This window comes from Adiantum capillus-veneris, chromosome 11 (genome assembly GCF_014529385.1).
Source record: "Adiantum capillus-veneris isolate H3 chromosome 11, ASM1452938v2, whole genome shotgun sequence".
NCBI lineage: Eukaryota > Viridiplantae > Streptophyta > Polypodiopsida > Polypodiales > Pteridaceae > Adiantum > Adiantum capillus-veneris.
The window spans coordinates 82,733,539-82,752,626 of record NC_140941.1 but is presented as its reverse complement, the minus strand read 5'-3'; positions in this window follow the sequence as shown (position 1 = coordinate 82,752,626).

The following is a 19,088-nucleotide window of genomic DNA, read 5'->3' as shown; positions in this document are numbered from 1 at the left end:
AATTATCACAAGTAGATAAGGATGTTTTTATCTCTGGTAATTATCTTTTAATTTTCCAGATCAATTATCTAATTTCCTTCTTTAATTTTCAACTAAAATTAGTATAATTTGACTTAGATAAATATCTATAATAATTTTCTAACCTTGAAATAATTATCACGGCCTCTTTATCATATAATATAACTCTCATAAATAGCATGTAATCATATAACATGATTTACTAATTTCCCCCTTTAGTTTCTAGCTAGAATTAGTATAATTTGACTAAACTAAATATCTACCCGTGACATAATTATCATGGACTTTTCTTGATGTAATCTAGCTTTGATAAATAGCATGTACTTATATAGCATGATGTACTAATTTTCCTCTTTAGTTTTCAGCTAGAATGGGTATAGTTTCACTTAGATAAATATCTATACTAAGTTTCTAACCTTGACATAATTATCACGGCCTTTTCATCATATAGTCTAACTCTAATAAATAGTATGTAATCATATCACATGATGTACTAATTTCCCCCTTTACTTTATCCTCAAAAATAGTGTTTTTCTACTAGGATAATAATCTAAAATATTTATTTGTGGTTAAGTTAATTATCACAAGTTTGGTAAAGTGTGATTTACCTCTGAAAATTATCTCAAAGGTTTTTAGTTTACTATTTTCCCCATTATTTGTTTCTTAAAAATAGTGTTTTCCTACTGAGATAATTAGCTAAACTAATTATCTGAGATTAAGATAATTGTCAATGATTTCCTAAGATTTTTTTTTCCTCTAATAATTATCTCAAAGGATTTTGGATCAGTTTGCTATTTTTCCTTATTTATTTTTCCCTAAAAATAGTATAATTTTGTTGAGATAATTAGACAAACTAGTTATCTTAAGTTAAGATAATTATCACGGGTTTCATAGAATGTTTTTTTTCTCTGATATTATCTCAAAGCATTTTAAGTCAGTTTACTATTTTTCCCCTTTTAATTTCTCCTAAAACCCAGTGTAATTATGGTGAGAAATTAGTTAAACCAATTTTTTGAGGTTAAGATAATTATCACAGGATTCATAAGATGTGAGTTACCTCTGACAATTATCTAAAAGAATTTTGGATCAATTTGCTATTTTCCCCCTTTTAGTTTCCCCTAAGAATAATGTAATTCTGCTACGATAATTAGATAAACTAATTATCTAAGTTTAAGATAATTATCACGGGTTTCCTAAGATGTGATTTACCTCTGCTACATATCTCAAAGCATTTTAGATTAGGTTTGATCATTTTCCCCTTTACTTTTCTCTCAAAAATAGTGTAATTCTGCTTAAATAATTATGAAAATTACTCAAAAAATTACAAGATAATTTTCTAGCATAATGATAGTCTAACACAGCTCTGATAATTATTTCATCTTAATCTAAGCTTAATTAGTATAATTATCATTGATTTATGGTTAAAATGAGTAATTTCAGCCCTAATATGATATAATAATTAATTAGCTTAGTATCCCTAAGATTAATCACAAAATCAACAGAGAATTTTGAATTAATAGAGGATTTTTGAGTATACATAGGTTTAATCTTTAATTAATTAATAAATTTGTAAATAGATTAACCTAGCTTCGCAAATTAAGAAAGGTTAGTGCTAATTACCGTTGATTAACCAACTAGAGCTTTGCTCTCTAGTGATTTCTGCGTAGATGTCTCTCTAGATGAGAGAGAATGTACCAAGGCTCCGAGTCTCTCTGAAATTGTGAAGCGGTCATATTTATATGTTCACTCACAAGCTGGAAAATGGTAGTAACTTGCATCCCAAGAAGCCCTACAACTCCAAAAATGCCCCCTGCTGCTAAATCTAGTCTGGGAAAGTTCATCATTACCCCACACAGCCCCCCAGATACACATAATTGATTTTTTGCTAATTTATTGACTTTTAATGATTAATTTTGGAAATATCTGTAATTTCTAGAGCCTTAGGATAACAAGTCTTTAGCAGTAATAATTACTGAAACCATTCAATTTTACTTAACTAATTAATTCATAGTGTAACCTTTCAGAGCCCGTAACTTTTTCAGAATTTATCGGAATTCGGTTCTGAAAAATTCTAACCCTAGTAAAGCTCTGGTTACGGTTCCAGAGAGAATGTACCAAGGCTCCGAGTCTCTCTGAAATTGTGAAGCGGTCATATTTATATGTTCACTCACAAGCTGGAAAATGGCAGTAACTTGCATCCCAAGAAGCCCTACAACTCCAAAAATGCCCCCTGCTGCTAAATCTAGTCTGGGAAAGTTCATCATTACCCCACACAGTCCCCCCAGATACACATAATTGATTTTCTGCTAATTTGTTGACTTTTAATGATTAATTTTGGAAATATCTGTAATTTCTAGAGCCTTAGGATAACAAGTCTTTAGCAGTAATAATACTGAAACCATTCAATTTTACTTAACTAATTAATTCATAGTGTAACCTTTCAGAACCCGTAACTTTTTCAGAATTTATCGGAATTCGGTTCTGAAAAATTCTAACCCTAGTAAAGCTCTGGTTACGGTTCCAAAAATACCAATATTTACCATAGTTGGATCATTCTACAGTGCTTTCTTAACAACCAAGTTAATTTGATCAGACTTTGTACAATTTCTAATGTTTCAGAAACTGGAAAGATAACGCTCAAGCTCTTCAGGAGAGAGTTTATTTTTGCCTTTATAAACACCCTTCTTTTTAGCTTTGTTGGAGTTGCCCTTAGGTGACTTTTGGACATAGTCCTTCCCCTTAGGCTCATTGGAACCCTTGTTTTCCGTGGGCTTAGAATTTATTTTAGCCCCTGTTTGGAAATTGATTTGAGAGTCCACCATAGTATAGTGTATAACCGCCGATATAGTGCGTGGCCTTTGGGAGTTGACATACTCCGCCATTTCTTTAGTTAAGCCCGCACAAAATTGTTGCTTTTGCTCTCCAAAATCCAACTTCTTGAAGACAGTGGATTTGAGTTGTAAATCCCAAAACTTGTTATGGATTCGTTGGGAGAGAGCTGTAAGCTTTTCCATTTGGTGAGTACTTTGTCTTTGGCATCGGTGGCCAAAAACTGCTTCATAATGGAATCTCTTAAATCTTTCCATGTTCATGGAGCTTCACCGTTGGCTCGTAGGCTAGAACACCATTGTTTGGCAGACTTTTAGAGTGCATAGCTCCATGGCATAGCTCCATGGCATAGCTCCATGGCATAGCTTAGAGAACTCCGTGAAGCCCTCATCTCCAAACGCCGCATTGAATTGTTTGATAAAGGCCAAGACTTTGTCCGTAGCACCAAAACTGCCATCGTAGGTAAGGAAAGAGATGCTCTGCCCTCCCTCTTTGAACTTCTTGAGCTTGGATGACCTCTTCCACGCGGCATAGGATTTCCTATGGCCTCTTCTTTTTGATGGTTCAAAGGTTGCACCATCACTTTCTTCAGAAGATGAAGAATTTGAGGAAGATGGAGGAGAGGGTGACCTCTTTCTCGCCTTTTTCTTGCCTTGATCTTCGTTGTCTTCACCATCACTTTCATAAGAAGAAGAGGATGAAGAATATGGAGAAGAGGGTGTCCTCTTTCTCGCCTTTTGCTTCTCTTGCTTTTTTTCATCCCTCTTTGAAGTATGGTGTGGAGAAGTATGCGATGGTATTCTCTATTTTGGAGGTGATGGAGAGCGTTTAGCTCGCCGTCTTTGTGGATCCATCTCCGTTGAGGTGGCGGTACTCACTTCTTTCTTATTCCTTGAATAGAGGCTCTTGAGTTCTCCTTTGAGAAGGAGATGCATCATCAAGGAGCAAATTTCGGATCCCTTCATAGGGATCCCCTTCTTCTTCCCGAATCGGAGAGAGACCACTTTTGGAAGTATCGCAAGGAGTCTTCCTAGGTTCTCTCTCGTCATGGTGGGGAGCTTGGAGAATCCCATGAGCACAAAGTTGCTGTTGCACTTCACTTTGGAGGCATGGATTGTCCATGGCTCGTTGAAGCCTAGAAACAAGTTAGTTAACAAGCATCGGGGCATCATTAGTAGCTTGCTCATTAGTTATGAACATTAATTTCACTCTCTTTACTATTGTCAGCCATTCTAACAACTTCTAGGTGTAAACATTTTAGGTGTACTTTGGCAATTCAATCCCTAGTTACTACTTCTTTTTACCCTATTAGAAAAATCACTCAAGCTATTGTACACGTGGCTCAAATACCATTAATTGCAAGGAATAGAAGAGAGGGTCGTTCAACACCAAAACAACACCAGCTGCTGTCAAGCTTCTAATAGCTCAATAGTGTTTAAACCGTAGGCAAGCCCCATAGGACTCCACTATTAAGACCATAGCTCTTGACGGTGATGCCTCGTTAATTGCACAAAGGCAGGCGTACTACAAGGCTAAAAAATCCATACTCTACTTACTCACATGCAATTAATAGTACCAACCGATTATAGCTAGCTTGAGGACCTCCCTTCTTGAGCAAGAAAAGAGAAACCTTGTGCTCTGATACCAATGTAATATTTAATGGTCTAGTAACTTGTGTGTAGTGGAAAATAGCATGAACATAGTGAGCATTTCATTAGAATAGATTCCTAATGAGAATAACAAGAGTGATTGGGTGGAGAGAGCAACAAAAAGCATAACACCTAGTTAAATAGCATGAACAATACTTCAAAAGAGAGAGAAATTAAGAAATTGACAACAGTTGAGGACCGGATTTGCATGGAGCCGGTCCCCCCTCCAAAATGATTTATATTATGGTTTTTCCCATCAAGAGAGACATTTTACAATACAATTTCTTGTGTTCCTTCAATACTAGCTAGTGCAATGAAGATGGAAACTTCATGCACTAAGCAAAACACTTATCAAACACAACATCAATTTTCTCACAGTCTCAGACCCAAGACCTGAGACACCTTCAAAGACGGGGAGATCTAGCAGGGTATGAGAGTAGATTGAGAGAAAGAAGGAGTATTCTTACGAGAAAGATGTACATCTCCTCACATAATCACTCATATTAGCATAGCTTAGCTTAGTAATTAACATGGTAGAGGATATGAGCATGCATTGAAGCTTGTCTCTTGGTTGGATTTTCATCACAAAAGCCAAGATTTGTTGGTGTAGGCCTCCCTTCTCACAAGCTTGGAGTAGGTGGTAAGCTTTCCAGTAAAGCTTGAGAAGAAGAGAGTCTTCTTTGCTTCACACATGAGATTGTGTGAGTGTGTGTGTGATAATGCCTTGCAAAAATCAGCCCCCTCTCTCTCTTGGTCGACCCCCCTTCCAATTTGATCTTGCTACAGTCCTATTGGACCTCCCCAGGCCTAGCCAATGGGAATTAAGCAGTATAAGTAGTAGCCTTCAGACATGTGTCCCCCTTTCCCCTTTTGTGAGAGCTTTAGGTAATTAATAAATGCAACTAAAATCTCATTGGACCCCTTTCCTCCTGGCCAATAGGAATCACGCAAGCCATTGGGATGTTGAATGCTCATTGGTCCCCTTTTGAGACTGTCCAATAGTCTTCTAGAGAGCTTAATTCCTATTGGTTCTTTTATTATTATTTTTTAAATTAATTAAACTAGATTTACTCTAGCTTAATTTTCATAGGAATTGGGTACACCTTGTGGGCATCTGGGCTAGGGAGCTGACATGTGTCCCTCATTCCCTTTGTGTAAAGGGAGCTTGTGTGTGTGTGTGTGTGTGTGTGTGTTTCTCTCTCATCCCCTACTTGCAAGGCTCGCCCCCTCCTATGTAGGGATTGATAAAGACTTTTGTGACACACACAAAGCATCCAATTCCCCCAATGTTTGACCATTGGACACAACCTTTGAATTTTGGAACCTTAGCATTTTGGAAGTCTTAATGGGCTGAACCTTAGGGTCTTTTAAGCCCATTGTTGCACATGGATCTTTTACAAATGGACCCCCCTTTGGATCCCTATTTTCCCTCCTTTGGATTCCTACTATGGCCAGTCTGCTAGCTTAACCAATTTCTAGCTTTTTCTCCCCTGGCACTTTCCCATATTAAATGATCAGTTTAACATGATAAAATCATTTAGGAGAATTAGATATCGATTATTATGACACGATGCACTCTCAGGACGGCCGAGTGTGAATGCGGTTTCCATAGCAACTCATGATCTATCTTCTATGATAGATGAGTACGCTATTGATCGTGATTTTAGAGATGTGATTTCAGCCCTTGAATTAGGGAAGAAAGAGGAACCATTTACGTTACAAGATGGTTATCTTCTCTATGGTGATAGACTATGCGTTACTAGCTCACTACGTGAGAAAGTATGAATCTCATGCTCCTCCTCATGCGGGGCATAGAGGGATTCGGTCTACCTTAAAGGGGATTGAAACATATTTCTATTGGCCTACCATGAAAGTAAACATACAAGAGTATGTTTCTAAATGTGTGGTATGCCAAGAGACAAAGTTTGATAGAGGGAAGTAACCTGGATTGCTTCAACCTTTGCCAATCCCAAATTCACCATGGGAGAGCATATTAATAGATTTTATCTTTGGATTGCCTAAGTCTATCCATGGGAATATGGACGATAGTATATAGGTTCAGTAAAAACAAGCTCATTTTATACCTGTCAAAAAGACTATCAAAGCCCATCAAATGGCAACCCTCTTCATTTCACAAATCTTCAAGTACCATGGCTTGCCAATGTCCATAGTGTTAGATAGAGATCCTAGAATGACCAGTAATTTCTGGAAGAGCCTCTTTGAGAATTTAGGAACAAGGCTAAACTTCTCTTTGGCCTATCACCCGCAAATGGATGGCCAAAGTGAAATATCTAACCTAACAATTCTCGATCTACTAAAAGCCTATGTAGCGGAAGTAGATGAAAGAGCCCAATGGGAGAAGTACTTACCCTTAGTGGATTATGCCTACAATAATAATATCCATACTTCCACGGGAAAAACACCTTTTGAGGTACTTGAGGGAAGATAAAAAAGTCTCCTACTACTTAAGATACACGGGAAGATCTTCGTTGTAGATGAGTATAGCCGAGACCTACAAGAATATTTCCAAAAGATTAAGGATGCTATCTCTATCTCACAGCAAAGGCAAAAGGTTACTGCTAACAAGCACATAAGAGCCAAAGCCTTTAAAGAAAATGATTGGGTCTTATTAAAATTTCCCAAGGCTCGATAAGGCTCACGACAGGCAAGAATTACAAGACACCAAAAGTACTATGCTAACTTAGCAAAAAGGTACTATGATCCCTTCCAGATTCTTAGGCCAATCAATGAGATGGCCTATCATCTCAAGTTGCCCAGTCATTGGCTCATACACAATGATTTTCATGTGAGCCTATTAAAGCCTTACAAAGTGGAGCCATCTCAAGAACCTACTATTGAAGACCCACCAGAGATCGAGGACCATGAAGAGGTGCTACAGTCCGAGTCCATTCTCCAACATGAAGACAAGGTACTAAGAGGCGGTAAGACTATCCGATGATATCTTATTAAGTTTAAGAATTATCCTTTTGAAGGTGCTAGATGGATGGAAGGCATATAGTTAAAGGATAACCTAAACCTTGCCAATGCTTACAATGCTTCCCTAGAGTAAATAAAAGTACAAATGTTAAAAATGAACAAAGTTTTTGTCTTATAAGACTCTCTTTTTCTTTATTGTGCACAAAAATGAAGTAGTATGCATGCTTAGATCAAGTTTGTGGAGACGATGTCTCCCAAACACCAAGTAGAGCTTGTCACTCTACTATGGAAGATTCATAGGACTAATGTGCAGACATGCTTGCTTTAGCTTAGTCTCTCAAGCTCCAAATGAACTAGTTATCCATTATGGAACGATGTCTTAGAGTAACATAGGGATCCTCTACCGGCTAGGAAAAGGACTAATGAATATGCTTTATCTTGTCTACCCCATAGTCGAGGACAACTATGATTTCAAGAGAGAGGTAATTTCATAATAATCAATATATAATTCTCTTAAATGATTTTCTCATGTTAAATTGATCATTTAATATGGGGAAGTGCCAGGGGAGAAAAAGCTAGAATATTGGTTAAGCTAGCAGACCAGCCACAGTAGGGATCCAAAGGAGGGAAAATAGAGATCCAAAAGGGGGGCCATCTGCAAAAGAAAAAAGTGTACCAATGGGCTTAAAAGACCCTAAGGTTCAGCCCATCAAGACTTCCAAAATGCTAAGGTTCCAAAATTCAAAGGTTGTGTCCAAAGGTCAAAAACCTAGGGAAATTGGATGCTTTGTGTGTGTCCCAAAAGTCTTCAACCATCCCTACATAGGAGGGGGCGAGCACTAGAAGTAGGAGATGAGAGAGAAACTCAAACACACACACACACACACACACAACAACAATTTCTCTTTACACAAAGGGAATGAGAGACACATGTTAGCTCCCTAGCCTAGATGCCCACAAGGCGTACTCAATTTCTATTGGATGGCCTTGGAGGTGGAGCAATGAAAACTAGGCTAGAGTAAATCTAGTTTAATCAATTTAAAAACACTTAATAAAAGAACCAATAAGAGCTAAGCTCTGTAGAAGACTATTGGACAGTCTCCGAAGGGGTCCAATGAGCATTCATCAGCCCAATGGCTTGTCTGATTCCTTTTGGCAAGGAGGCAAAGGGGTCCAATGAAAGTTTAGTTGACTAGAGTAATTACCTAAATCTCTCACAGAAGGGAAAATGGGATACATGTCAAAAGGCTATCACTTATGCTGCTTAACTTCCATTGGCTAGGCCTGGGGAGGTCCAATAGGGCTATAGCATGAGTAATTAGCAAGGGAGGTTGACCAAGAGAGAGGGGGGGCTGATTTTTGCAAGGCATTATCACACACACACACTCACACAATCTCATGTGTGAAGAAAATAAGACTCTCTCTCCTTCTCAAGCTTTAATGGAAAGCTTGAGAAGACTCTCTCTCCTTCTCAAGATTTAATGGAAAGCTTACCACCTACTCCAAGCTTGTGAGAAGGGAGGACTACATCAACAAATCTTGGCTTTGTGATGTAGATCCAACCAAGATCCAAGCTTGAATGCATGCTCATCTCCTCTACCATGCTAATTACTAAGCTAAGCTATACTAATATGAGTGATTATGTGAGGAGATGTACATCTTTCTTGTAAGAATACTCCTTCTTCCTCTCAATCTACTGTCATACCCCGTTAGCTCTCACCATCTTTGAAAGTGTGTGAGGTCTTGGGTCTGAGAGCATGAGGGAATTGATTTTGTGTTTGATAAGTGTTTTTCTTATTGCATGAAGTTTCCATCTTCATTGCACTAGCTAGTATTGAAGGAACACAAAGAATTGTATTGTAAAATGTCTCTCTTGATGGGAGAAACCATAATACAAATCCTTTTGGAGGGGGTACCGGCTCTATGCAAATCTGGTCCTCAACTGTTGTCAATTGCTTAATTTCTCTCTCTTTTCAAGTATTGTTCATGCTATCTAACTAGGTGTTATACTTTTTGTTACTCTCTCCACCCAAGCACTCTTGTTATTCTCATTAGGAAGCTATTCTAATGAAATGATCACTATGTTCATGCTATTTTCTGCTACTCACAAGTTACTAGACCATTAAATGTTACATGTATGGTCAAGAGGCTTTGTAGACTATCTAGCTCAACATCCCAACAATACGGATTCATGGAAGAGGTGCACAAAATGATCAAGAGGTATGGATGGATAGATTTCTTACACTAGTGGAGCTTGAGTGGAAAACAGAAGCAGCTTACGAGTGCTACAAAAGAAAAGCTACACAAGAAAAGGAAAATCTTGAAAGGAAACTCAAGGACAAAGGCATCAAGGAAGGAGAGCTTGTGCTAAGGTATGAAAATCGACTTGACAATCATTTTGATGCCAAGTTTGAAACTGGAAGGAAGGGCCATACATAGTCAAGAAGGTTTTCAATTCAAGTTACTATCATCTTATGGACTTGAATGGTAAAGAGCACTATAGGAAGGTAAACGGGTATCACCTGAAGCCCTATTTGAGTCTCCTTCTACCAAATGATCTACCAAAGAATTGTCAAAGAGAAACTATCTCATGTAAGTTTTGTTGCATGAAGCATGAGTTTGACAAAGCCACACAATGAAAATCCTATCAAGGAACCAGATATCATAGAGGACTCAAAAGCACTCTCTTTGATATTACATGAATACACCATCATCCTGGGGGAGGGCTAATGATAGACATTTTTTGGATCTCTGTAATTGCCATAGTGAGCTAACTCACCCTACCAAAATCACCTAAACGTTGTGGCTATTCTTACCTTTTCATTGTACATAAGCGTATGTGAGTTAGGGGACTTTTCTCATATCTTCTTAAAACCTTCAGCTAGCTAGTCACTAGGCTAGTTGAGCCAAAAAATAAACAAAAACAAAATCAAAATTATATTATGTCCCATTGATGTGCAAATATTTCATTGTATATAGGGCCTAAAAATAGAGAATTTTCATAATTATTTTGATAATTATTTAAATGTTTCTACCTAGGTGTGTGTTATTTAAATATTTCTACCTAGGTGTGTGTTATTTTCCTAAGTATGCTATGTACATTTACTCACCATTACAATAATCTTTCTTACCTATGTATTCTATAAAAAAACATTTCATACAAGCTTCGCTTATTTTTGGTGTGAATCCACTCTGAGGAAAAACCTCAAAAAATACCTTCCACCATCAGTCATTGCCTTTCACTAAATTTCTATTTTCTAAAGGTATTTCTTCTTACCTCTTGTAAATAAATATACATCAATAAAACCAAATGATGGTCCTTCTCATTCGATTCCCTATATTTTTATGTATTTATTTTTATATATATAGCCCACACTATTCTAGATTCCATGAATTGTTTTATATACTAGCCAGTTTTTTTCAGCATATCCATATATTATATTTATGCATAACCCACAAACATGCATATTTTAAAACCCCTCAGAATCAATTAGGTCATGCTCTAATGCAAGGCGGGGCTCACCTTTGGAGCCATATGCAAATTCAACTAAAGGGTTTTTTGGTGAGATTTTTTATATCCATCTGCACTTCGAATTTGAAGCGGTGGTTAAAAGAAAAAATGGGGACCAAGAGCTTAACAATCACCTAAAAACTTTACATGATTTTTGGTGCTACCACCGGTGAGGTATGATGTTTTGATTGGACCCCAATCTACCCACTTTTCTCACAAGTAGCCCATAGTCTTCTCTCACCTCTTTCCACACTTCTACATACACACACTCATTCCTCTCAATCCCTCACTCAAACGTACACATTACATGGTTTTTATCACCGTCTTTACCACTAACCTCCCCTCTTACTTCCATAGTTCTCATATGAGCTCTACATGTACATACACCATCTCTATGCCTCTCTCTATTACTTCCAAAGTACAATTCCATCTTACCCCTTCTCTATATACATAGAATTCATCATGTAAACCATGCTTAGACTCTGAAAATTGAGAGATCTCATCAACCAAATTGTCATTTTCATCGTGATAATCAACCTTGACGGCGGTGGCATAAAGAAGAGGAGAAGAAGAAGAGGATCGATAGTCATTTTGAGAGCCTACACAAGTAAGTCCAAAACTTATTCAAGCTTCACCATCACAAGTATTTCCTCACTTCATTCAACCATCTTACTTCAACCATCCACCTCATTCTACCCATTGTAAATATATCAGTAACTTTCTAGTGATTACTAACACTAACCACTAGCATACTAACACAAAATAGTCATTGACCTAACCATAAAGACACCTCGCCTCAAGACATGTGCATAGTAACTCTCTCTCTCTCTCTCTATCTCTATCTATCTCTATCTCTCTCTACTTAAAACTCTACTTTCACCTTATCTACCATCAATAATACTCTCCTTTGAGACCACATCCATGATGCAAGTAGGCAAAGAAGGCCCGCAAGGTTTTGATATTCAAAAAAAATCTTAATCGTGATCTGCTACCTTGTAAATTAGTATTTACAATAATCTTAATGAGAGGTATCCAACCTATAAATAGGTCCCTCTCCTTCTTGTAAAAAAACCTGCAATATCTCACATAGCATCCCAACACTCTATGCGTGAGGAGAGACTTAGGCATAGTAGCCACTTTGTGAGCTTCACTTTTGGTGTGAGAGAAGCTTTCAAGATACACATTGCAAGTGAGAGAGCATGAGTTCAAAATCTCAAAAACACTGTTGTATCTGTTCCTCCATCATCAATAAATTGAGGTTTTGGTGCATCAAAGGCATGATTCGACGTTCAAATCTTTGTCCTTTTTTGGGGTCCCCATCATTGCAATAGCTCCAATGACCAACAATTCAATACAGAGGGATGAGCTAAGGGCATGGAAACACTCACACGGTTCGTAAGCTAATCGTGGGAACACAAATGGTTAAATCTACGAGGTGAGCTTCTCGGCCTATGGAGGAGCTAAGCCATAATGAAGATGAATCTCCATATCCACTTTTCTTCACCTCCAATCAACCCAATCACACATACTACAATTGCAAGACACACGCAATACTAATCCTATCATGCAGCACACTAATTGCAAGCACACACACATATAGATCTATCAAGCACCACATTCCAATTAAACCTACATGCACACACAAGCAAGAGGGGGCAATCACACAAGATTAGAGAGGGATTAACCACTAATTAGTTAAGATCTATCTAATTTAAGCATCATAGGTAATCATAAGAAGCATAAGAGAGGCATGCTAAAAGAGAATGAATCATTGATTAGTGTTAATCAAGTCTCGTGAGCAAGGAGAAGCTCAAGGACTCCATAGCCACACACCTCAAGAGCTCTCACCAAAGAGTGCTCTCAACAAATGAGATTGACAAACCTAATTTCTTTTTCACACTGCTTATATACCTAAGGATAAAAATATGCAATGTCCGAGCGCCCAAGGCCTTTAGGGCTCCATCACTTACTGAATCTGCAACCTAGGCACACTAACTGACCTATTCTTTATAGCTTGGAACTCCCATTGAGCCCGTAACACATTAAAATAGTACAATGTCTTGAAATAAGTCGAGAATTTACAATACATGACCATTTTGAGAAAACGTGGAAAATGTGTAACTCCAATCTTTATTGCTTCTTCACTTTGATCTTCCATGTGCATTCGTACATCTTCGGTCTTTAGCGACTTTTGTTAACTGACGTTGACTTAGTTAACATTCCCCCCTTCCGATTTTAGTGCTCGTCCTTGGGCACTATTGAAAGGTGTTCGTGGAGGCAAAGGAAGGTTTTTGATTGGTTTATGGGCTGATTTTTTCAATTTTCATTGAATTTGTTGATGAGGTTCAATTTGTTGCAGCATCTTCATTGATCCAAATATGTATGATGTGAGAGATAATGTTGTATTTGTTCATTGTGATAGCATAATGAGAAGGCTTCTATTTATTTATGAAAAGTATGTACAAGGGAAGTAGAATGATGAGGTTCTAAATTAGGGTCTAATACCTAGATGACCAAAGGGAAAAAAACCCAGTTTGAAAAAAGTGCTTTTGGAATAAGCGCATTACTGGGGTACTAATTAGCATGGGAAATATTAATAAAGTACTCAAGGGATTATTTGCTGATAAATATGGAATTAAAAAGGTAGCAAATATGAAAGGGTAGCATGATGGAACATTAGTTGGATTGTTGTAGTCCACTGAAGGTGCATAGGTGTAAGCAAAATAGTGTGTCTAATGCATATGTCGAATGATGGGACATCCTATTTATGCATACACAGAAATGCATGGAAAACAATATGTTGTGCAAAAACGATTTTGAGGGGTTATTCAAAAAGATGGTGTGTCTATAAAAGCATATGACATGGCTTTGCAAGCTGGCACCCCTTTAAGAATGGTTTTCATTGACGAGGATATGTGCTCTCATCTTACTGTGCATTGTGCATGAGTGTTGGACTCCACAACACTCCACCAATTGTAAGTTAATAGACTACGACTCTTATGATCATCTCATCCAACATGAGAAATATGACTTAGATATGCTCAACTCTTCCAGCTTGAGCGTAAGCCTAATAAGTAAGACGCTTAGCACAGATTTTAATATGACTTGGACTAATTCTTTGCTCATTTTATGGCTCAACAACCCAACTCTGACTATGCCAAAGAGTGTTTTTTGCACCATCGCGACTTGAATTTTTTACATTCTTGTGCTTACTACAAACATTTCTTCAGGTCAAAGTAAGCTTGAATCCTCAAAAAGAGGATTAGTGAAGGACCAAGTTGGCATTGAAGATTTCTTTTTCCATACCTGTTTTATTATCTTTGAATCTTCATTCACATTGGTTGGGTTTTCCTTCTTTGTTGTGAAGACTCCATTATCTGTTTGATTCTCCAATTGGGCCTACTAATAGGAGTCTTTGATGTTGTTGTAGGCCTCTGCTGTTTTTCGGGATCTGGATTTTGAGTAGGAGGATTGGAAGACTTAGGAATCCAAATCTCTTGAGGACCTTTGTATCTCGATTGTTGACTTTGTTTTTCTCTAGGTCTTATTGAGCTCTTGAGATCCTCATGCAAGACTGGTGTAGTTGCAATTGGCTTGTGGTTGACTTTAGCATCTTTTGATGTGGTTCTATTAGATACCTGCTTCTAGGTATCCTAAGATATTTTCGAGGTTGATATCTTGTGGGACTTCTTTCTTGGGAGGGACGTGAATTCACTTCATATGCCCTAACCTACGGTTTTGGTACCCATATATGTATGTTACCTCCATAGTAATCTTGTTCTTTTAAGCTCCATTGTGATGCTATCCATCCCATGTGTTTGTTTTTTTGTGTTGATTTCCTATCTTTAATCCAAAGTGGATCATTGAATTTGACTAAACTGCTTGAAACAAACACTTGCTTGACTTTCCTTTGCTTTCTTGAGTGCTTTGGCTGATATACCTTTGCTTTTCTGGGTGTCTCCTTAGAGGTTTTAGTTGGGTCAGCAATTGAACTAAATTTTTGAAAGCGTGACTTGCTTGAAGAAGCTGATCCATGAGGGTTCTTCAATGTAGAGGCATACGATGTCACACCTTCTTTGCTAATCGTTGGAAGGTCCACTTTGGCCTTACCTTTGTTTAGAAGATTTGTCTTTGACTCTTGTGGCTTTTGCAACTCTGAATCTAGCATTAACAATACTACAAATTTTGTTGGTTACCTCTTGGAAAAGAGAGATTTAGCATATTATCTTCTTTGTAGGCCTTGTGTTGGTCTAACCACTAATGTCCAAGGATGACATCTACAAGCATTTCCTTTGAAGGCTTTACCTGAAATTTTACATGCTCTTCATGATGTTGGTTGCTAAGGGTAGCAACCATTTCCTTTTTACCATTTCCTTTTTACATGATAGCATTGTTTTGCTATCATGTTTGCATGGAGTAATCTCTAGAATGCTCTAAATGTGGTCTACAACCATATTGCAATTTTCTTCTTTATCCAATAGAGCATTGCATCTGACACTGGCTCCTTTTGTACTACTGAGAACTATAACTTTTCTCATTGCTGGTTCTATTGAAGATCTGTGTCCTGATTTTTCCATGGTCTCATCTTGATCTAACTGTGTCTCTATGGAGGGTGACTTCAGACTTTGTGTTCCACTCTGACTTACATTGGCTGATTCGGTTAATAATGAGTGATTGATCTTTGGACTTCCTATTTATTCCTAATTGTCTTCAATTTTGAACTTCTTAACTTTTGGCTGTGGCAACATCCTTTGATATCAGTCTCCATTTGAACTGTGCTTGAAGACTTTGTGCTATCGTCCACGGGTGACCAGTCTTGATCTTCATTCTTGGTTGTCTCTGAAGACTGCATCTTGTTTGCATTTTGTATCTCTAACATCTTCTGGGCTATTGACATTCCCATTATGATGTCGTCTGGCATATCTTTTGTTGTGATCACGTGGAATTAAGGTATGATGATCTGTGAACTTACTTCAACGGTGGTGGAGATGATTCCCTAGCATTCTACTCGTTTGTTTCCTGATATGTTCACAAATTTAGGAGCATCTTCCAACTGTGGTTGAACACACTTTTCCAAGTGCAAAAAGACATGAGGTGCTTGTCTAGCTGAAAATCTAGCTTTACTTCTCTTCACAGCTTTTCTTTATTTTCATTGGTAATGTTGCACTTGAACTTCTCAAGATTTGTGTCTGAATCGACTTCTTTTGCTGTGGCAGCATCCTTTGGTTGAACTTTATCTCTATTTTCTTTGTTGTGACCACCTGCTTCAGTCGATGTTGACTCCATTCTCTGTAATATTGTACTTTTTTGCAAGTGTTGAGCATTGTCCTCCTACATCTGAGTAACCTTTGATCTTAATAGATCCATTGTACTTTCTGACAAAATCTGTCTCTTCGGAGGAGATTTTTGTGGTGACCTTTGTGTAGCTTTATGGACTTTAGCTTTCATTGACTATGATTTTTCTGTCATCTATTCTCGCAGCTTTAGGCTTTGCATAATCTTTAGATAGTCTTTGACTTCACTCTGACTTCAATCCGTCCGCCATTTGTATGGGTTTGTACAAGATCATGATCTTGCTGATATTTGTTACCATGTGCATCTTGATATACATATGTGAGTTTGATCACATGTAACTATTTAAACAGTATGGGATTTGTTGACTTTTGACTTTGATTTGTGGAGATCAGCTGAAAATTATGTCCTTGTTGATCTTCATAGAAGCAGTTGTCTGCAGATGCAGATTCTAAGGGAACCTGGGTCAATTGGAAACTTCCAACAACCATATGAACTTTCAATGGTTTCTGCCTTGAAGGGGTCTGCTGGTTAGAAGCTCTAGGGCTTCTAGCTGGTGTAGCTTTTCCTGGTACATAAGCTGAACTTGATGGATTTACAGCTCCCCCCTTCGTAGGGTGATCACTATAGACTGCTTCATTGTAAGAGTTCAACACTATGGATCTCTTTTAGTCTCACCTTTTGAGACTGTGAAGGTACACTTTGGTTAACATTGTTGATGTTTGGAATATGTAAACCTTCTACATAGTTTCCCATGTATCTTTGTGAAAAATGACAAATTATTCCCCAAGTTAAGCTGTAGATAGCATTATCTTTGTCCTGATATTGTCATCCCATGGGTCTCCTATGATATGAGCTTCTATGGTTTCAGGACTCAAGACATCATAGATACTAGACTCTCGTCTATATCTACGATTGTTTTGGTTAAAGTATATGCTCGTTTGGTCACAACATCGAAGCTTGGTTTTCGATGGAGGAGAGTTTGGCTCTAAATAGATTTCTGGGTTCACCCGTGTAATATCCTTCAACTCTAGAGAGGATGGTTTATGATAGATTCTTTCCTCTGAAATGAACCATCCTTTCTGATGTATCATTGGACGTACTTCTATGAGTTGGTATGTGGGTCGTTCAAACACTGTTTGATCCTTTTTGTACAGTTTTCCTTTTTTATCCACATAGTGCGCATATGAATTACGTGTACCATACAAAGCTAACATCATTCTGTTTGATGTGTCCCTTAGACTCGTGAATGATTGTACACTTGTGGCAGTGGATGCAAAATCATTTGCAAACCTAGCAGTCTTTTCAACCTTTGGTGATATCTCGACACCTTTACTAAATTCATGCAAGAATTTGTTGTTCAAAGGATCAATTTTAAGCTTTTCACGTTCCTGTGCATCTTTATGCTCATTTTAAATTTGCAGTGTTTTTATTGTTTCTTCTAATGGTAATTGTTGGACGGGAGCGACTCACACACCCATGAAGTGCATGCAAACACTACCTAGATCAACATAATGTCAATCGAGGACACAGATGACACGATAGGCACACGAAGGAAATCTCTTTAGCTTGTCAGGATGAGACCATCCTACACATACAACACTCTAGAAGGCCAACTAAACCACAATCAAGAACCTCACTGCTCTCAACTACACCACCTAGCCACATACACACAGACTAAAGGTAACTCGCCTAATCATGCCAGATTCGTACGAAACTTAAGGAACACCATCCCCTCACTAGAATACACATGTCCCTAAGCTTCTACACTCAAAACCCTCACTGAAAACCCATCTGCGGAAAACGCGTAGGATGACAGAGCCGAATTTTGAAAGTGCCCGAAACTGAAATTTATGAGTACCTATGCGTAGCTTATGTCGCCACGATTCTATAGACTACTAGCACGCAGAAAACAGACATCGTTTGATACACTTACGGCCACAAATAGCTCGTAGATGCGTCGGCGTGTGCGCTTCATCTCAAGTGGAATGCTTGGCGTTGTCGCGTAGCTCTCCTCGAGCCTACAGCAATGGTGGAGTTGGATCTCCAATGTGTTGAGCGAGCGGGGCGTAGCGAGAGGATGAAGCTCACGCTCACTCTCTTTCTCTCTCACACACAGTAGACGACAGCGCTAAAGTTTGATTATGATAAAAATCTCTTTTACAAAATGACCTAGGTACCTTATATACTAAGGCTACCTTAGGTTTAACCAAAAATGGGGTTGAAAGGGTCAAATGGCTTTGTATTTATAATCTGGAAGTGCCATTGCACCCCGGCTTCTGAAACTAGAATAACTACTCATTACAAATGACGTTTATATCCATAATCCGCAGCATTTCATAACTCACAAAAGATAAGACTTTGGTACGAAACTTAAGTTATGTTGTGTTGTTGACCCAGCGGTCAACAGTAATGCAGAATCATCCAATTGCATCAAAAGTGACGAGTTAGATGCACTTACATCGAGATTCACATTTTCAATTTGCTATGTACCTTTCTTGGTAGTTGATGTGTCCTTGTTGTCATGATTTCGTGGACAAACTGCAGAAAAATGACCACCTTTTTGTCCACAATCTGAGCAATATGCCATGACTGGTGGTATTTCCACCGGTTCTTTCATGTCAAGCTCTTGGTGAGGAGCTTCTGCTTCTATGCTTTCCAAGTTGTTGGCATCTTCTTTCAGAACACTGAGCATCAAGCTGTAGACTACTCCATCTTGACCTTTGTACCATCTTTGACTCGGTTCTCCAATTAGACTTGCTCCTATTGGTTGATCTATTTGACCTTGCAATTCTGGTTCTCGACTATAGATCTGACCACTGTGATCCATGTACAATGACCCTCATTGCACA